The sequence below is a fragment of the Erpetoichthys calabaricus genome, chromosome 11 (genome assembly GCF_900747795.2).
Source record: "Erpetoichthys calabaricus chromosome 11, fErpCal1.3, whole genome shotgun sequence".
Lineage (NCBI taxonomy): Eukaryota > Metazoa > Chordata > Cladistia > Polypteriformes > Polypteridae > Erpetoichthys > Erpetoichthys calabaricus.
This window is the reverse complement of record NC_041404.2, coordinates 22,688,636-22,701,990: the sequence shown is the minus strand read 5'-3', so window position 1 is coordinate 22,701,990 and position 13,355 is coordinate 22,688,636.

Genomic DNA, 13,355 nt, shown 5'->3' with positions numbered 1-13,355 from the left:
CTGATCAGTGTATACTGTACAATTAAACAGCATGTACTATATTTCTGGAAGTTTATATGTGTTTTACATATATTTTGTTTCTATATGTGCACAACACTATGTGATTGCAAACCTAAACTGTGCTATACAATTCAGACAAAAGTAATCCTGCTGCTCCTTCTTTGGAGGGCTCTCACAAAATGGGAATGGATCACCCTAACTGAAATACTGATTTTGGTGAGTTCAGTAAATGAATGGTTGAATTTAGTTGTAAAAATGACAAAATGAAGCTGGGACAAAATGAAACAAATTTATAATTTGATTTACAAGAAAAATGGATTTTGTGGGCAAAGTCTTGAAATATTATACAGCTTAATATAACATAATATACTGAATGTGCGTAGTCAGTTCATTGTAAGATGATACAGAGTAGAGTCAAATCAGCATTAGTGCGATTACATTCGGGAAGCTCACTTTCAAATGCTGCACTTCAAATTTATACTTTATTATTAAAAATGGAAACTGGGACCTCATATTTATACTTGCACATTATATTTCATGGTAACAGAGTGCCAAAAATTAATATGAAAATACTTACAGCTTTATTTTATTTGGCAGAACACCTTACTGTCTTAAGAACAGAAAAAGATGGAAATCAAATTCATTAAAAAGCTCAGAAGTAAAAAAAACGTTTTAGAGAAATGTATAAAGCAAAATTATTTATACCCCTGGCCCCTTTAGTATAATGGAATTCTAAAATGAGTTGGAAAAAATCGGACTTTTTTTTTCTAGAGAGGAGCAGTTGTTCTGTCTTTTTGTTTATCTTGGTGATGGTGGAACATGAGGTTCACTTTTTTGAAAAATGATTATGTGACCTTGGGCGCTTAAATTCCGCCTTGCTCTACAACAGTATCACACTTTGAGGAAAGCAGACTTTTTCCCTTGCAGTCTAATTTTAAGAAACACACCCTAATGAATGAAGCCGTTGCCTCCGTCAGGAAATGCCCTAATGGAACTGACATTTCTGACTGAGAGCCTTAAGTGAACTCAAGTGCCTACACAATTAAGCGGTTTAGAAACAAAGATGCAGGCTCTGGTTCCTCTTTCCAAGGGCATACTATTGATTTCAGATTAAACTCTTAATTTATCTTTAGGAAGTGAGGTCGCTTAAACCTTGACATTGTGAATAATTACCCCATAACTTTCACTTATTATACCGTACATGTTTCATTGTTTGAGAAAAGAAACTTTCAAACACTGTGTATATTCTAACATTTGAGCTATGGATGAGAGGCTTGATGTGTTTTCTTTTCCTTCGGAAGAATTATGGTTACTATTAATCCAAGTTTCCTCAGTCTATACATGTGGAACCTGTTATGTGCTGGTATTTGTTTACACAAAAATGATCCTGTGTAAAGTCAAAGGGCAGCATGGAGAATATCAAGGACACATCAAAGTTCAATGTAGCCATGTGCTTTGCTGACCCCATAATGAGCATGCTGTGCATCTGTGCACATTTATTTATCCCAAATATGTCAAAGGGGGTTTCCTCATCTAAAAAGTAGGTTCTGGTGTTAATTGAGCATACTAGAGAAAGAACACCATGAGGCTCCCACCAAGGCACACATTTTGTATGGAATAAAATGTGTTTATGTCATAACAGATATACAAAAATATAGATAGGGTCTCATGTTCATTTGTGGCAAGTTCTCTCCTTCTTCCTCATGCTGTCCTTTTTTCTGAACTTTTAAATCTATAACTCTTAGCTTTGTACACAGCTTGAAGTTTACACTTTTATGACTCTATTAACTTTAATGTTTATTATTTGTAAGTCAGTTGGGAAAAAGATGCCTTCTAAATATATAAATTGCTCAGAACATTTCAACTATGCTGACACCATTTTTCATTTGTTATATTTCTTAGTTTTCAGCAGTTAGAGCCATTCAGTGACATTGTGGCTACCACAGTTCCCTAATAAGTCCAGGATCTGAATTACATTTTCAGCGAAGGGCCCAACTGTGTAAAGCTTGTGCATTTGTGCAATGTCCATTTCAGCTTTCTCTGGGTACTTCATCCTTCTGTCCCAACTCCCTCAAAATCAAAGTTGAACAAAGGTAGACTTGGAAATGTTAATTGGCCCTGTGTAACTGAATGTCGTTATGTGCCCAAATGTGCTCTATGATGACTTTCATGCTAATGGTGGCTGGTTCCGGGATTTTGGGGAGCCAAAGACTATCTTGTCTGCATGAGGCACAGATCTACACCTGGATGTAGTGTCAGGGCATGCTTGTATATTTACATTTCTACACCGTCTTCCTAGGACAATTTAGTGTTGCTTTTCATTTCAATGTGAATGTTAGGGATGTGGAGGAAAAACAGGACTGGACCAATCTTATAAAACTTCCTGAGAAAGCCCCGCCCCTTTCAGACCCAACACTATAAAGCCAGACGACTGACAGGAAGGAGACATCCTTTTCCGACCTGATGACTAACAAAGATGGACTAGCCAAGTTTTCTGTTGTGCCATCGCACACTTCTTTTCTTTTGGATCATTAAACAGTGTTTTGCCAGGGTAGTGCCTCAACATTCTCTACAGTGGTTTGCACAGTCTGTTTCTCATTTTCAACTACTAAGATAGATAGATAGATAGATAGATAGATAGATAGATAGAAAAAGAAGAACATTATTTTCTTTACTTAAAATAAAGTTGTCTACTTGTTTATGTTCTCTGAAAAAAGCTATATAGCTTTTGCACATTTATATGGCATGGTCTTTTTGGAACACTGTTTTAAAAATATCAAAGCTTGGGTAACAGCAATAGAGACCATACATGCTCAGTTTTCAGTGCATTGAATGTCACCAGAAACAACAGAGAAGTCCATTGGCATACTGGAGACAGGCATGTTATATGCTAGTGTTGATAGGCAGTATGGAATAAATGGCTTCTTCATTGTATTCCTACTTTTAGCAAGTTTTCAGCAGACCTAGATAAGCTTCCGAGATCTGCTAGCCCTCAATTGACCACACCAGAGCAGGACTGATCCATATGAGAGACTTTTTCAGATCTGTTCACACTTACTGCTGCAGAAAGTGCCAGCTGACACAGTGACTACAGCTGTGACTTCTGTGGTGCCGTACTTTGAGTAAGGCGGCCTTTGAGAAGACCTCCTAGGCAGCTGAAATTTCAGCAAGACAATGCCAGCCCATTTTAGTCTCAACTGTACTGAGGAATGAATGCTGCTGTTCAGGTGCAGCCTTGGCCTGCCTTCTCTCCAGACCATTGCGTCATAGAACATCTCTGGGATGTCTTGGATTGCAACTTCTGAAGAGGTGACTATCTGCCTACTCATGACCAGCAACTTTATTAGACCTTTCTTCAGTAATGGGATAACATCATATACAGTAACTTCAGACACAGAGGATCATTGGCTATCTGTGCTAGAAGTATTAAGCTGTTGAGGCTTCAAGAGGAGATCACACAAGATACTGAAGGAATGCAGGATGACTGCTTTTAATATTCACAGTTGATTGTTTTTCTGATAATTTTCAGTTTTCCTGTTATTCTCATTTTTATTGTTATAAGCTGAAATTTCAGCCTACAGTCAAGTGCTGCATTTCTATATGAAGGCAAAATCTTTGACAATTCAGTTTGGAATATTCAGGTTTGTGCACACAAACAAAATAGAGGACATTTAAAATGATCTAGTATATCCATTCATACATCCAGCCATCCATTCTACAACATAGAGGGCTGAGGTGTGTCCTGACGCATTGGCTGCAAAGCAGGAGCCAACCATGGGTGGGTCAGAGGTCCATTAAGAGGTCAGATTCACTCACAAACACTGACACTCACTCATACAGAGACAGTTTAGTTTCACAAATGGATCTACTAAGCATCTCTTCAGGATGTGGGAAGTAAAAGAAAATAGTCACAGATGATCTGATGATTTCCTTCTGGCCAAATGCTGTCTTTGGTTTTTGCCAAACATGTCTTCTGGTACTCTGGTCAAATAGCTGTTATCTTTGCCTTACCTTTCCAGAGCACATTGTTCCAGAAATCCTGGTCTTTGCATAGGTGTTCATGGTTAACAGTCGTCTTGCCCTGAAGTTCCTTCTGTAGAGCAAAATTTTCCTCCTGGCACACCTCCCTTGTAGATCTAATTTGTGCAGCCTCTTTCTAATGGCACACCCAAACATTATGATCTCTTCCCAGACTCATAGGCTTCAATAATCTTCCTTCTGAAGGCCAGAAAGAGCTCTTTTAAACTAGACATGTTGATAACACAAGCTTCAACAACAGAGAGCAAACCAATCTAAAGGTCTCAACATTTAAATATGACAGGTTGCTCCAAGATCCTCTCTAACAATGTTCTAAACATTTTCACCTGATCTGGTGCACTTGATTTTAATTTTTGGTATTTGAGGTAGTGACAGTATAGGGGTGTACTTACTTTTTCCACTATCAAAATTTGCATTTATGTTTATTCAAATTATGCAATGGATTACAAAATGTAAAATGTAATATGATACTATTTAAATGAAGATCAGATATTGATAAGTCCACATATGTTAAAAAAGAAAAAAGGTATTTCATAGGGTGCACTTACTTTTTGACCTGACTGTACTGTAGCATATTTTATAAAGCTGTCGTCTCTGTGAAAGTTGTGATTCAAAATTAACATGGAGCGATTCATTAATTTGATTGAATGTTCAGTCTAAATTACATTAATAAAATCTGTAATAGATTTTTCTGTCCACACCACATTATGAAATCAATTCCAATGTTCTGTCTTCTCCTACTTTTACTTGAAATTACTTTAGTTGAAACTATTACACGTTAGCCATCCAGATCCTGTCTCTGTTTATACATGTCCTTAGTTCCACCAGCTTCAAATGGCTCTCTCCTCCTGAGCTTTTGCCTTCTTCTTGATCTTCTTCCTTCCACCAATAACTATCATTTTCCACTCCAGACTTACTCCATAATACGCCTGACCCCAGCCATGTTGCAGACCACCTCATTTACTTATCTTTATTTCTGTTCTGTTTCTCCTTCTTTCTGTTGGCCCAGGTTTTGCAACCATACAGCAAGATTTGTTGGATTGCTGTCTTACGTGGCTAACAGTTACATTATCTGGGTAATCTCTGATCAAATTTAACTTCTCTCACTTCCAATGTTTTATTCATCATGCCCAATATGGTATTTATAACAGGCAGATTTCAAATCACCTACAGTTAGAAACACTGTAGACAAAGATGACATACAGCATATATTCTGCAAGCCTTCAAAAAAGGAGGAGGATTACAATTTAGTGATGAGCATTAACCCAGTGAAGGCGTATGTTAGAGCAGGCTCCATTAGTTAAGAGCAGTGCCATAATGACAGGTGCTTTATTATCCATCCATCCATTTTCTAACCTGCTGAATCTGAACACATGGTCATGGGGATCTACTGGAGCCAATCCCAGCCAACACAGGGCACAAGGCAGGAATCAATCCCGGGCAGGGTGCCAACCCACCGCAGGACACACACAAACACACCCACACACCAAGCACACACTAGGGCCAATTTAGAATCGCCAATCCACCTAACCTGCATGTCTTTGGACTGTGGGAGGAAACCGGAGCGCCCGGAGGAAACCCACACAGACACGGGGAGAACATGCAAACTCCACGCAGGGAGGACCCAGGAAGTGAACCCAGGTCTCCTAACTGCGAGGTAGCAGCACTACCACTGCGCCACCGTGCCGCCCATGTGCTTTATTATGGTATGAACTAATCTCTGTATTGTCCTAATGTCATTTTTGACCTGGAAATGCCCCACCCAGTTGTTGTGCAATGTTTTACATTACTGCGTAAACATAACATATCATAACAGTGTTTAACCCATTTGATCCATGTCATGGTCACAGAGTTAGGGATTATTCCAGCATCTTCACAGATTAGGCAGCAACCAGCCCTAGGCTGAGTGCTAATCAATGTGTTGAATAAATATTCACAATAATAGCAAATGTCTTGGCTACAAGTGTGCATAGTGTGGTGTAGTGGTTAATGCTGCTGCCACACTGCATACGAGACCTGGGCTTAAATCCTAGTCCTCAATGTGTAGAATTGATAGTTTTCCTGTGCCCTGCTGTTCTTGGTGTCTTCCTAAATCTCAAACATGTTCCTGTTGGGTTCATTGGCATTACTAAATGAAATCCGTATAAGTGAGTGTGCCCACCTATAGCCTGTCATCCCCTTCATTGTTGACTCATTTTAGTGTTGTAAGGACAGGCTAAAGCAATTCCTCAGTCTTGTAAAGAAAATGGGCGTAAAGACAATCACCTGGCATGGAGTTTTCATGTCCATTTGTACCAGGACAACTTTGGGTTTCCCGCTGCTCTGAACTGAAATGTGTAAAAAGGTGTATGAATCAGCAATTCTGCTTTTTATCCATAAAGTACTTTATTTCAATTCAAGGCTTAAAGTCTGATCTCAACTGGAAGAGTAATTTTGTTATGAAAAACTGGACATTAAATGCAATTTTTTAATTTTCGGTCATTACATAATGATCCAGGCTTGGTTTCGGCCTCAGCCTGTGACGATTCTCCTCTTTTCAGTTGAGATTCAGTCTAATTTACTGCAATGTTCAGATTCTTCCATTCGGTTTGCTTGAGTAGTAGTATTTCCAACATACATGTATGTCCTGTGTTTTTAGATTTGGGAGGCTTCTTCTTTATACATAGGCTAGTTGAGATACCTGTGGTGGGTTGGCACCCTGCCTGGGATTGGTTCCTGCCTTGTGCCCTGTGTTGGCTGGGATTGACTCCAGCAGACCCCCGTGACCCTGTGTTTGGATTCAGCGGGTTGGAAAATGGATGGATGTATGGTGTGATGGACTGCCGGCCGCAGATTCCGGCCGCCAGGAGGAGCTCTCCGGACAGCACGAACGTGCCCCGAGTTCCAGCAGGGCCTCATGGACTTTGTAGTTTCTACACACAGCCCTGCTGGATACCTTGGGGGCCACTGGGAGTCGCTGTAGGGGGGCTCGTGGGCTCTTATGTGCCCTATAACCCGGGAGTACGTCATGGTCACATGACAGGAAGAAACGACGTGCTCCCGGGGTGAAGAAAAGGACTGTTTACCCTGACCCGGAAGGAATAAGGAACTGTGGACTGTTGGGCAGGAACACCTCCGGGTCAGGGTGTATAAAAGGACTGTGGGAAAGCCCAGACACTGAGCTGAGCTGGGAGGTAGGGTGGCGAAGTGTCTGGGCGAGGAGGATTGGTTTGTGATTAGTGTTTGATTAAGTACAGTATATGAGTAGTGTGGAGTGGAGGGTGCTTTGTGCACGTGAGTACAAAATAAATAGTTATTGTACTTTCATCTGGTGTTTGGAGTGGTACCTGAGGGTTCAAGAGGTGGACAATGGGCCTCTACTGCTACAATGGATAGTTGAGATACCTGGCTTGCCCAAGTGAGAAAGTGAAAAGGTAGAAAGTAATTACTGATTGATTATATATTACCAAACTTTATCCCCTCAAATGTGTTGCATTTAAAACTATAGTTTTAGTATTCAAAGCTTCATATACAATATTCTTGATTTTAAAGTAAAAGTCAAATGTAATTTTTGTCAGTTTAGCAATTTTTTTCTTGATTGAAAGCCGACCATCACAGCACCATAATAACCTTCATGGCTCTAATGATCTGTCGATAGGCCACACTATAGAATTTCTTGCCACTTGCCCTGACGCTGCAGCGGCGAGGCTGAAAGTTACATGTCAAACACCTGACTTATGATGAGGACTAACAAATCTCAAGCCTGTGGCATAAAGAACAAGCAAGCAGGATTTGTATTATATACAATCAGAGTAATAATAGTTAATAGGAGCCCTATATTAATACAATGTAGGGCCTTCTTTTGATCTCAAAATGGCCCAATTTTTTGTGGCATGGATTCCACAAGATGTTGGAAACATTTTTTTCAGATTCTGGTCCATGATGTCATGATTGCGTCAGCCAATCTCTGTACATTTGTCTCCTGCACATTCACATTGCGAATCTCCTGTGCTATTGAATTCAGACCCGATGACATGGAAGGCCATTGAAGAACACTGAACTCATTGTCATGTTCATGACACCAGTGTGAGATGAGTTTTGCTTTGTGATATGGTGCATTATTATGCTGGAAGTAGCCATTAGAAGATGGTTAAAGTGTGGCCAGGAAGGTATGAACATGGCCAGCAGCAATACTCAGATAGGTCAGGCATTCAAGTTATGAATCGTCTTTCTCCCGATTCTGGCACCCGGAATGGTGACTGTCAGCTCCTTTTATAGCCCACCCGGAAGTACTGCAGGTGCTCGTTGAACTACTTCTGGCTGCACCTCTGTTCCCGCCCCGATGGGCTTGTTAAGCCATGCAGCGCCCCCTGGCGGTGCCCACGGAGCCCAACAGGAATGAGCTCTGGTGTTCCAAATTATTGGCCCCAATGCAACCCAGGGGTGCTGCCAACAAGTGTTCCGGGGGATGTAGTGTGCATCCCTTGACAGCTCCCCCGGATCCAGTGTCAAAGGGGCATCCCAACCGGGCATGGGTCCCGGCCATCTGGTACACACTGTTCTGAGTAAACTCTAGTGGCTGTCATGCATGAAAATTCCAGCAGATCAGCAGTTTCAGAAATACTCAGACCAGCCTTTTCTGGCACCAACAATCCTGTCACGGTCAAAATTCCCGAGATCACATTTTATTTACCCATTCTGGTGTTAGATGTGAGCATTAACTGAAACTCCTGTCCTGTACCTTGTGATTTTATACATTGTGCTACTGCCACATGATTGGCTGATTTGATAATTGCATAGATAAGCAGGTGTACATGAGCTCATAATAATTTATCAGTGAATGTTACTGTAGACATGTATAATGTATTTAGTATAAAAAGTACCGTACTATGTGTACTGGTATGGAGTAGCATATAGTTCCCTTATGCCCCAATACTGAGTCCTGGAAATTGACTACTATGGACCTCCATCTTTAACATACTGTAACCACTATAGAGAAGTGTGTGTGTCTTTAGACACCTAGGAAAGCCAAAGCCTTTGATGTAAGCTGACTTACATTAAATATTTAAAATCCGCCCTCAAATATTTAGACCACCGACAGAGTCTAAAATAATCTGTTTGGACACAAAACAGTTTTTGACTTGAAACAGAATATATTTGGGAAATTGTCTGAAAGGAACTGGGAACTTCATTTACTCATGTGTATTAAAGAACACTTTAGGCTTCCCAAAGTGTTTTCGTTTGGGGATCCCTTTACAAAAAGCCAAGCCAGGCAAAGAACTGTCTCCTCACCCCTACACTCGCACTTTCTAGTTAAGAAAAGACATTGGCGTCAAATATTTACTTGAGTTCGTACTAAGCTGTGATGAATATAAAGAGCTCTGCAATTACTCATTGGAAAAGTTCATAACCTCCTTCAATGTGTTTGTAACAAAAATAATAATGATAACATGCACAGTTTGAAACTACTGTTTGGACATTTTCCAAATAGCCCACTGGGGCACACAAATTTCTAAGCTGATAAACACTGGTATGAATTATACACAAGATATAAACTTAAAATCAGAAAAATTCATCTTTGTTTTCTTCGTAGAGCACAGCCACTAGATTTTCACATCTGTTTTTAAAAGGTAGCTGGTTTCACTCAATTATATGTCAAGCCAGCCTGATAATTATTCTTGTCACTTTATTTAGAAATGTGCATTTGCAGACAGCCTGTAATTTGGGACGACCTTTCCATGACTGGGGTCATGTCCATGGATTGCTTCAGAATGCAGACCCTTTAATCAATAAACTGAAAGCAGAAAGGGTGGGTGGGGGGGGGGGGGCGGTTGTAAAGGTGTTGATTATCTGCAAAAGTTGCTTTTAGAGATTCCTGTTTTTGCAAAATCCAGCAATAGCACAGTTTATTTTGTTGAATGTTTTAACAATTAAGATGAGAACAAGCCATTCAGCATAATACAGCTTGACAATTTCTGTTCATTTAACTATTGACTAGAATAGGCTAGGAACTGATACATTTAAAAATATAATTGAAAGTATATATAGTGTTATCTTGGGTGGCACGGTGGCACAGTGGGTAGCACTGCTGCCTCGCAGTAAAGAGACCTGGGTTCCCTTCTTTGGTCCTCCCTGTGTGGAGTTTGCATGTTCTCCCCGTGTCTGCGTGGGTTTCCTCCGGGTGCTCCGGTTTCCTCCCACAGTCCAAAGACATGCAGGTTAGGTGCATTGGCAATCCTAAATTGTCCCTAGTGTGTGTGTGTGTGTGTGTGTGTGTGTGTGTGTGTGCCCTGTGGTGGGCTGGCACCCTGCCCAGGGTTTGTTCCTGCCTTGTGCCCTGTGTTGGCTGGGATTGGCTCCAGCAGACCCTCGTGACCCTGTAGTTAGGATATAGCGGGTTGGATAATGGATAATGTTATCTTAGGGCAGGGGTCTCCAACACATCGTTCGCGAGCTACCGGTAGCTCGCAACCCCTTTCCAAGTAGCTTGCCAAAGGGTTAATGAATCCTACATAAATTTGAAAACTTCCATCCATCCATTTTCCAACCCGCTGAATCTGAACACAGGGTCACGGGGGTCTGCTGGAGCCAATCCCAGCCAACACAGGGCACAAGGCAGGGAACCAATCCCGGGCAGGGTGCCAATCCACCGCAGGACACACACAAACACACCCACACACCAAGCACACACTAAGGCCAATTTAGAATCGCCAATTCACCTAACCTGCATGTCTTTGGACTGTGGGAGGAAACCCACGCAGACACGGGGAGAACATGCAAACTCCACACAGGGAGGACCCGGGAAGTGAACCCAGGTCCCCAGATCTCCCAACTGCGAGGCAGCAGCGCTACCCACTGCGCCACCGTGCCGCCATTTGAAAACTTGATTAGTCAAATTAGGGATGGGCGATCTTTCCAAAAAATCATATCACGATCCTTTTAACACAAAATCACGATCCACAATCTGAATTGCAATCTATCCTTTCAATGTGGCATACACTTAAGAGAATATCCGGACTCAAACTCATCAAGACCTAAGTAACACTTTATTTTAAATATCAAACAAAGTTGAATTCAATTGTTCTCTTGTTCACTAGTTAAGGAACATGCCCCGAAAACCCCCCTCCCCTTGGCCTGCTGCGTCTCTCTTGGATTCGCGCACATAAATCGGTACCGCAAGCGAGCTATAAAACTGAGAGAATGAGAGAAGTTGCAAAATCAACCAGAATGTTCAAGCAAATTATAGAAAAAAAACCTGATCTAAATCCATTAAGTAGTTCTCTCGTGAAAAGCAGACAGACATACAGAGAGAGACGTTGGATTTTATATATTATATATTAGTAATCCTTCCAAATAATGTGCAGTTAAAGTCTCAACAGCATTCTCAACATTTCTGGAGCTTAGCAGAGCTGAAAATGTCTGCTTTGTTTGGGTCTACATACCTCTGTGAGTCGGCCTTTTCTGACGTGAATGTCATGAAATCAAAGTTCAGAACAAGACTGACAGCTGAACATTTAAATGACTCCATAAGAGTGAACCTCAGTGGCTCCACTCCACCAAACACCTGCCTCTCTTGTTGACTCCATGCAGTGCCAGTCATCTCACTAACTAAAATCACATCACACATGCAAATGGACATGTGAGTACTCTTGTGACATGGAACAAAATGACAAATGAATAAGTCACATCTGTGCTTTTGTAACTGCATTGTTTTGTTTTGACAGCATTCATGTTTTAATTCAGTAGGGTGAGATACACTAGAAAATGCATACAGACATACAAAATACACTTGCAGGTGAACTAAATATTTTTTTCTGATGTTTTAATGCAAAATGTGAGTTGTGGACACCAACATTTTGTAAATGCTCAGGCAAAACAAGCTTATTCAGTTTGTCTGGGTTGAAATAAGCTACGAGAATAGATGTTAGAAAACACGAGTAGCCATTTTCATTTTATAAAAGTAGCTCTCAGGGGAAAAAAGGTTGGAGACCCCTGTCTTAGGGTGATCTATAAAGCTGCTGCCTCACAGCTACAGGGACCCAGGTTTGATTCCTGGCCTGATATGGTTTGCATGTTCTCCCCGTGTTGATATGATAGATACAGAATGTCATGTGATAGATATGTGAGATGAATTGGCCCAGTATAAATGAGGTGTGCATGAGTGTGCCCTGCAGTGGTGTGGCAGTTTATCTAGGCTGTCATTAGTAAAGGTCTCAGCTTTCACTAACCCCAAAATGGAAAATGTGGTTTCAGAAAATGGATTGAAAACATGGTTTACATATTATAACAATAATTTTAATGCACTTTTTAAAAGCATTTTCAAATTTAATGCACTTCAGATCACAGAGTGGATTATAATTACAGCGTACATGTGGTATGAAAAATATGGCCTTCATGAAGTCAACACAGGAGCATCAGTCAACAGGAAATAACTAGCATAGTTTTTGCACAGAGCTGGCTGGGGAAGCCTATTGTTTTGGTAAGGATTCCCTATTTGCAGTATTATTGTTTCAGCCTACGTTAGGAACAGAATGATAAAAGGTTCCGGAACACATTTCAGTAATCATAAAGCTGCAGTCTTAACAGGTCATCGGTGGTCACCTTTTTTAACCTTCATAACCGAGATAATACTATAAAATGGTGGAGTATTGTCTCCAGTTGGGGTTTCTTTCTTTTCTTTTCTTTCTTTTTTTTGGTGAAAGCATGCCATGACAAAGTTAGGCAGTATGACCAGTGGAAACATAGGTTTAAATAATGATGGAAAACTTGGATATCCATGGCATACCCTCCACTTATGTAGGTCGCTGTTTTGTTCCTGTTGTTTTATTCATTGTCGTATGATTCATGAGTCCCTCTAACAAGACTGCACTGCTTTCAGTCACAAATACCTCTAGATTTACACAAGCTGATTCTCTATCTTCTGTCCTTATCCTTCTCAGCCTTTCATCATCTTTTGATACTGTTAATCATCCATCCATCCATTATCCAACCTGCTAAATCCTAACTACAGGGTCACAGGGGTCTGCTGGAGCCAATCCCAGCCAACACAGGGTGCAAGGAAGGAAACAAACCCCAGGCAGGTTGCCAGCTCACCTCAGGGCGCGCAACACACACACACCCACACACCAAGCACACACACTATGGCCAATTTAGAATCGCCAATGCACCTAACCTGCATGTCTTTGGAGTGTGGGAGGAAACCGGATCACCCAGAGGAAACCCACGTAGACATGGGGAGAACATGCAAACACCATGGAGGGAGGACCCGGGAAGCGAACTACTGTTAATCACTCCTTGCTTTATCTCTTCTCTGTATAAGCTTGGCATCAGTAGTTCTG